This window comes from Bubalus kerabau, chromosome 1 (genome assembly GCF_029407905.1).
Source record: "Bubalus kerabau isolate K-KA32 ecotype Philippines breed swamp buffalo chromosome 1, PCC_UOA_SB_1v2, whole genome shotgun sequence".
Classification (NCBI taxonomy): Eukaryota; Metazoa; Chordata; class Mammalia; order Artiodactyla; family Bovidae; genus Bubalus; species Bubalus kerabau.
The window spans coordinates 62,893,709-62,901,659 of NC_073624.1; the positions used below are offsets into that span (position 1 = coordinate 62,893,709).

At 35.7% G+C, this 7,951-nt stretch overlaps 1 pseudogene; it reads right to left on the bottom strand.

The window, feature by feature from the left end:
• Positions 1-229: 229 nt before the first annotated feature.
• LOC129641525 (olfactory receptor 6C3-like) lies at positions 230-1,181 on the bottom strand (annotated as a pseudogene).
• Between the last annotated feature and the right edge of the window lie 6,770 nt (positions 1,182-7,951).

Genomic DNA, 7,951 nt, shown 5'->3' on the forward strand with positions numbered 1-7,951 from the left:
ATGAAATGGCTTATGTTGTAACATGTTTATACTTCATCAAATACATAACGAATAAAAGACAATTTACAGAAAATTCTGAAACAATATTCAGCTTTATCCAACTTATTTCATTCAGCGTGTGGGAAAGTTTAGAATAGGAATGAATAAAAAGGAATCATATAACTGTAGTGAAATAGTTTTGAGAGAATATGAATAAAGAAATCATTGACCAGAACTTTATTTTTTAATGCTACAGATACTTGCATTTACTTGAGAAAAAGATAACCTTTTGGATGGTATCCTTAAAGCCTTGCTTTTCTTGCTGGTTCCTCAGTGTATATATAAACAGATTCATCATAGGAGCAACAGAAGTATTCAGAATTGCTACTCCTTTTGTCAAGGATGCCTTTTCTTTTGCTGAAGGGTTGACATATATGAATATACAGCTTCCATAAGAGATGAAAATGACAATCATGTGAGAGGAGCGTGCAGAAAATGCCTTTTTTTCTGTGACTGGCAGAAGGCAGTCTCAGAATTGTCTTGATGATGAACATGTAAGATAGAATTATTAATGCCAAAGTTAAAAGCAGAATCACTATTGCAGAGTAAAAACCAATCACTTCAAGGAGCCATGTGTCTGAGCAGGATAGTGGCAATAGGGGGAAATAGTCACAAGCAAAGTGATCAATGATATTAGAACCACTGTAATCTAACTGGAGAAAAAGAATAACAGGTGGGAAGATGTTTAAGAACCCTGCCAGCCAAGCACAAAAGACAAGCAATACGCAGACTCTGTTGTTCATGATTGTTGTGTAATGCAGGGGTTTGCAGATAGCTACATAGCGATCATAGGACATGGCAGTTAGAAGATAAAATTCAGTGATGCCCAAGAAAATGAAGAAAAACAACTGAGCTGTACAATTGTTGTATGAAATCGTTTTGTCCCTGGTGATAATTGTGCCCAGAAACCTAGGAATACCGACAGTTGTAAAGCAGATTTCTAATACAGAGAAGTTCTTGAGGAAAAAATACATAGGTGTCTGTAGATGGGAGTCCACCAAGGTGAGAATGATGATGGTCAAATTTCCAGTGACACTTAATATATATGTGATGATTAAAAAGAGAAAAATCACAATCTGAAGCTCTGGGTCATCTGATAGCCCCAGAAGAATGAATTCTGTGGGTCTTGTGTGGTTTTTCATTGCTGATTCTTTTCTTCCTCATTAGAACTGAAAATGTATGCTCTCCCGATTAGACATAAAAAATGTTAAAAAATATTTGAGAATAGAATACAAAAGTTCTAAAGCTTCCATCATGAAGATAGTGTTTGAAATTTAAAGCCTCTGTTCCCATACAGTAACTTTCTCCAGTTTCCATTCAACCTTTCATTCAAGTAATGAATATTATCTGAAGTTAAATATTGAGCTCTCATCTTCAAAAATACACTCTCACAGGCCATGGATGAAATAAAAGTTACATGTTAACATTTAAACTGGGACATTTCTTCTACTGTTTTCTTTGTTAAGACTTCAAATTATTCTTTAAAATATTTAGCTTCTTTGGTAATAATAGAATATTTAATTTATTCTTCTCCTTTCCTCAGTATTATAAAAACCAGTATGCTTTGTAGGTAATCTAAATACAGAGTTTATAAGCTTACAGAAGCTATGTATCCCTCTTCAACATTTATATTTTGAAAAACTGAGGCCCACTTTGTTTAGGAAACTTTCACAAGTTTAAATGACTAGTGTACATAGTAAATATCTCACTTTAGAATATGTGTTTATCCATGGGAATATTTTTTTTGGTATTCTCTGCTTTCTTATGGGTTTGGTTGTTGCAACCCTTTACCACATCATTGTTTTCTTTTTCTGATAAAAGGCCAGAAGAACAAGAGAGTGTAACTTCTGCTACTAAAATAAATATTGCCTAGAAATAGCTTAGTTCATGAATGAGCACATCAGTTTTCTTTGCTTTACACTATTGATTTAGAAAGTGACCAATTTGATGGTCAAAACTTTTACTGAGAAGCAGATATTCCTTTACATAGGGAATGTTATTTTAATTCTGTAACAGAAAACCATTTAACTTAAAAAAGTTAATGAAAAACCCAAGACTTTATGCTGTGCTGGTTCTTTAGAACTCCATAAATAGTCTTCTTGTTAGTAAATAATCACATTTTAATATCAAAAAGGTTTTGAATTCACAAACCCATAAACAAATACAATTTTAAAACATTTTAATGATACGGAATCATATTATTATACTGGATAATAACAAATATTAAATAATAATATTAAATAACAAATAACAAAGATACTTACTCCCTGGTTTTTCTTGATGATTTCGTCTCAAATTTTAAAATCTGATTACTTCTATACTTATGTAAATTCAGAGTTGGCGAATTGAGTTGGCAATTTATTTGGTTTCTTTTGTACTCTCAAATCAAGTATGGTGATTTAACTTTGTCATGGCTCTCAAGGTTTATAGTTATCATATGGTTAGACTGGTAATATTTGACCCATAATATCCTTCATTCCTGCTGCTGCAAAATTTGAGGAATATTTTCATTATAATGCAATGCATAGTTGCTCTTTGTAACCCAAGCTCTATGTATAAACTTAATTACACCTGGGTAGACTCATAAAGTACTTCTTACACTTGCTCCTTTTCATATAATATGAAACACTACTTACTAAGACATTTTCTTTGTATTAGTGCAAAGATTTTAAATAAATATTTTGTAAATCTATGATAATCTATCTATACAATTTAAGTAACATTTTTCTTAAGCTTCAGAGCCTAACATTTTCTACAAATTCTGCTTTGAAAAACAGAAAATAGGAATGTTCTTCTCTATGTATGTCATATACATGGAACTGGATTTATTTTATCTGTCTCCTGTTAGCCCAAGGGAATCTAAGTAAAGAGAGGGCCAATGAGGCATCATTAAAAGATACAGGTGAATCAGTTTTGTAAATATGGATACAAAAATGTAAAAAGGCAAAATGACTGAGATACATGAGGCAACTTCAGAAACAGCATGTGATATTGAGTGTGTGAAAATTTAATTCAGATTTGACTCTTGTATGATTATGTTTAAGGAATCTACTTTTTTCTCCCAGAAATTCTAGACTTACCCTTAAGAGAGTTAGTGTGTTTATATCCCTTGAATTTTGAGTTTACATAATAGAAACAGAAAGTCTCTACAAATAGATTTGTATTTGTAGAACTCCAGAGAGGCAGTTGTTAAACATTTACCAGAAGTCGTTAATCCTTCTCATTTAGAACATCTGTCAGCCATGGAGTGGATACTCAATAAATATTTTAAAATAAATAAACATATTTAAATAATTTATGTGCAGAGTCAATCCCTGCTAATCAGCGGAACCTTAACAACTGATTGCAATATGTATTATTGTTAAAGAATTTGAGAAAGAAAATATGAAAAGAATCATCAGTTGGATACACAAATGAAGGTGAAGTCTCTCACCATGGCAGATTTCAAGCTATCAGTGTACCCTTACAGAACACAGAGGTGAGAACAGACTTGTGACCATTGGCTGCCAGGATGTGGTCCAGGCAAGCTCCAGCACATGACTGCTGGGAGTGCATCAGTTCATCTACAAAGTAGATAAAGATCCCTGCTTTCAAGGTGTGAGGGATGTAAGAGAATATAGACAATAAACCTGAACATAATTGACTAGTAAACTATATATATGGTATTTCATATGTTAACGAGTAGTTTGTAAAAGAAGAGAAAACTGAAAAATCTTGGAAGTGGGGAGATACTTTTATATTAAAAAAATGTCATTGGGGTGGATGTTTGTCATTGAGGTGACATTTGAACAGAGACCTAAAGGAGTGGAGGGTGCTAGCCATGCAAATATCTGGGAAAGGAGACTTTCCAGTAAAAGAAATATTTAGTGTAAAACACTAAGTCCCTAGGAGGAAAATTGTGTTATTTGCAATGAATGACATATTTTTTCCTCCTTTCCAATACTTTTATATATATTTATTTTTCTTATGATAGTTTCATGGATAGAACTTCCAGCAGAGTACTAAATGAAAGGAGTTATGGTGATAGTTCTCATTTTATAACTGATTTTATCAAGACTTGGCTATTGTTTCAAACATTCAAATTGTTTGCTATCATTCTTATGAATATTATCAAATATACACTAAGATAGAGAACTGGAGAAATAAATTTCATTTACAGATCAAGCAGACTCAATAAGCATGAGGACTTTTTAAATATTTGCATTAACTTTTTAAAACTTTTAAAGAATTTTATTGATATATTTTAAACCAGAACTGAAATAGAGTACTTTTTCATCCCTGTATATTTTCAGTATGAATTCCTAAAATACGTGCTTGATTTTGCTTAACCATGATGCAATTTTCAAACTAGTAAAATTAACCAAAGTTTCTTTGGTATTATTTATCATCTTGCAATGCTCAGAGATACCCAGTTGTCCCAAAATATCATTTTGCGTTAACTTGTTCAAATTGAGTTAAACAAGGAACATATAGCATATCTAGTTGTGATGATCTTATCAGGTTATTTATGTTACTGAAAAAATATATGCTGTTGTATTTTACTAAAAGACTGTTAAGAATCATGATTGGTCATTGCATTTTGTTCAAGGATATGTGATTTCCTTTTTTCAACCTTTGATTTTCATCTTTAATCCTTTAATGTAACTGATTCCAAAAATAAGCTATCTAAAGATAAATTACCTTTGGGATAAAATCATATGCAACATAAAATACTAGTTTTGATACTTTTAGTACTTTATCTTTTAATTTAGGGCTTAAATTGCTGATGATATTTATTTTCTTACATTATGTTTTGATATCAAGAATAAAAGTCTCCAAAACTGAGATAGAAATGCTTGCCTCATCTTTTCCTCTGGAAATACTTTATAAGATTATGCTAACTTACCTTCATAATAAAAAGAGCTGGAGTTAAATTTAAAAATTAGGTCTATTATCGAATTTTCTCATTTCAATCAAATTCAGTTCAGTTCAGTCACTCAGTCGTGTCCGACTCTTTGCGACCCCATGAATCGCAGAACGCCAGGCCTCCCTGTACATCACCAACTCCTGGAGTTCACTCAGACTCACGTCCATCGAGTCAGTGATGCCATCCAGCCATCTCATCCTCTGTCGTCCCCTTCTCCTCCTGCCCCCAATCCCTCCCAGCATCAGAGTCTTTCCCGTGAGTCAACTCTTCGCATGAGGTGGCCAAAGTACTGGAGTTTCAGCTTTAGCATCATTCCTTCCAAAGAACTCCCAGGGCTGATCTCCTTCAGAATGGACTGGTTGGATCTCCTTGCAGGCCAAGGGACTCTCAAGAGTCTTCTCCAACACCACAGTTCAAAAGCATCAATTCTTCGGTGCTCAGCCTTCTTCCCAGTCCAACTCTAACATCCATACATGACCACTGGAGAAACCATAGCCTTGACTAGATGGACATTTGTTGGCAAAGTAATGTCTCTGCTTTTCAATATGCTATCTAGGTTGGTCATAACTTTTCTTCCAAGCAGTAAGCGTCTTTTAATTTCATGGCTGCAGTCACCATCTGCAGTGATTTTGGAGCCCCCCACCAAAAAAAATCTGACACTGTTTCCACTGTTTCCCTATCTATTTTCCATGAACTGATGGGACCAGATGCCATGATCTTCGTTTTCTGAATGTTGAGCTTTAAGCCAACTTTTTCACTCTGCACTTTCACTTTCGATAAGAGGCTTTTTAGTTCCTCTTCACTTTCTGCCATAAGGGTGGTGTCATCTGCATATCTGAGGTTATTGAGATTTCTCCCGGCAATCTTGATTCCAGCTTGTGATTCTTCCAGTCCAGCGTTTCTCATGATGTACTCTGCATATAAGTTAAATAAGCAGGGTGACAATATACAGCCTTGACATACTCCTTTTCCTATTTGGAACCAGTCTGTTGTTTCATGTCCAGTTCTAACTGTTGCTTCCTGACCTGCATACAGATTTCTCAAGAGCCAGGTCAGGTGGTCTGGTATTCCCATCACTTTCAGAATTTTCCAGTTTATTGTGATCCACACAGTCAAAGGCTTTGGCATAGTCAATAAAGCAGAAATAGATGTTTTTCTGGAACTCTCTTGCTTTTTCCATGATCCAGCGGATGTTGGCAATTTGATCTCTGGTTCCTCTGCCTTTTCTAAAACGAGCTTGAATATCTGGAAATTCATGGTTCACATATTGCTGAAGCCTGGCTTGGAGAATTTTGAGCATTACTTTACTAGCGTGTGAGATGAGTGCCATTGTGTGGTAGTTTGAGCATTCTTTGGCATTGCCTTTCTTTGGGATTGGAATGAAAACTGACCTTTTCCAGTCCTGTGTCCACTGCTGAGTTTTCCAAATTTGCTGGCATATTGAGTGCAGCACTTTCACAGCATCATCTTTCAGGATTTGAAATAGCTCAACTGGAATTCCATCACCACCACTAGCTTTGTTCATAGTGATGCTTTCTAAAGCCCACTTGACTTCACATTCCAGGATGTCTGGCTCTAGGTGAGTGATCACAGCATGGTGATTATCTTGGTCGTAAACATCTTTTTTGTACAGTTCTTCTGTGTATTCTTGCCACCTCTTCTTAATATCTTCTGCTTCTGTTAGGTCCGTACCATTTCTGTCCTTTATCGAGCCCATTTTGCATGAAATGTTCCCTTGGTATCTCTCATATTCTTGAAGGGATCTCTAGTCTTTCCCATTCTATTGTTTTCCTCTATTTCTTTGCATTGATCGCTGAGGAAGGTTTTCTTATCGCTTCTTGCTATTCTTTGGAACTCTGCATTCAGATGCTTATATCTTTCCTTTTCACTTTTCTTCTTTTCACAGCTATTTGTAAGGCCTCCCCAGACAGCCATTTTGCTTTTCTGCATTTCTTTTCCATGGGGATGGTCTTGATCCCTGTCTCCTGTACAATGTCATGAACCCCAGTCCATAGTTCATCAGGCACTCTATCTATCAGATCTAGGCCCTTAAATCTATTTCTCACTTCCACTGTATAATCATAAGGGATTTGATTTAGGTCATAACTGAATGTTCTAGTGGTTTTTGCTACTTTCTTCAGTTTCAGTCTGAATTTGGCAATAAGGAGTTCATGATCTGAGCCACAGTCAGCTCCTGGCCTTGTTTTTGCTGACTGTATAGAGCTTCTCCATCTTTGGCTGCAAAGAATATAATCAATCTGATTTCGGTGTTGACCATCTGGTGATGTCCATGTGTAGAGTCTTCTCTTGTTTGTTGGAAGAGGGTGTTTGCTCTGACCAGTGCATTTTCTTGGCAAAACTCTATTAGTCTTTGCCCTGCTTCATTCCATATTCCAAGGCCAAATTTGCCTGTTACTCCAGGTGTTTCTTGATTTCCTACTTTTGCATTCCAGTCCCCTATAATGAAAAGGACATCTTTTTTGGCTGTTAGTTCCAAAAGGTCTTGTAGGTCTTCATAGAACCGTTCAACTTCAGGTTCTTCAGCATTACTGGTTGGGGCATAGACTTGGATTACTGTGATATTGAATGGTTTGCCTTGGAAACGAACAGAGATCATTCTGTCGTTTTTGAGATTGCGTCCAAGTACTGCATTTCGGACTCTTTTGTTGACCATGATGGCTACTCCATTTCTTCTGAGGGATTCCTGCCTGCAGTAGTAGATATAATGGTCATCTGAATTAAATTCACCCATTCCAGTCCATTTTTGTTCACCGATTGCTAGAATGTCGACATTCACTCTTGCCATCTCCTGTTTGACCACTTCCATTTGCCTTGATTTATGGACCTAACATTCCAGGTTCCTATGCAATATTGCTCTTTACAGCATTGGACCCTGATTCTATCACCAGTCACATCCACAACTGGGTATTGTTTTTGCTTTGGCTCCATCCCTTCATTCTTTCTGGAGTTATTTCTCCACTGATCTCAATAGCATATTGGGCACCT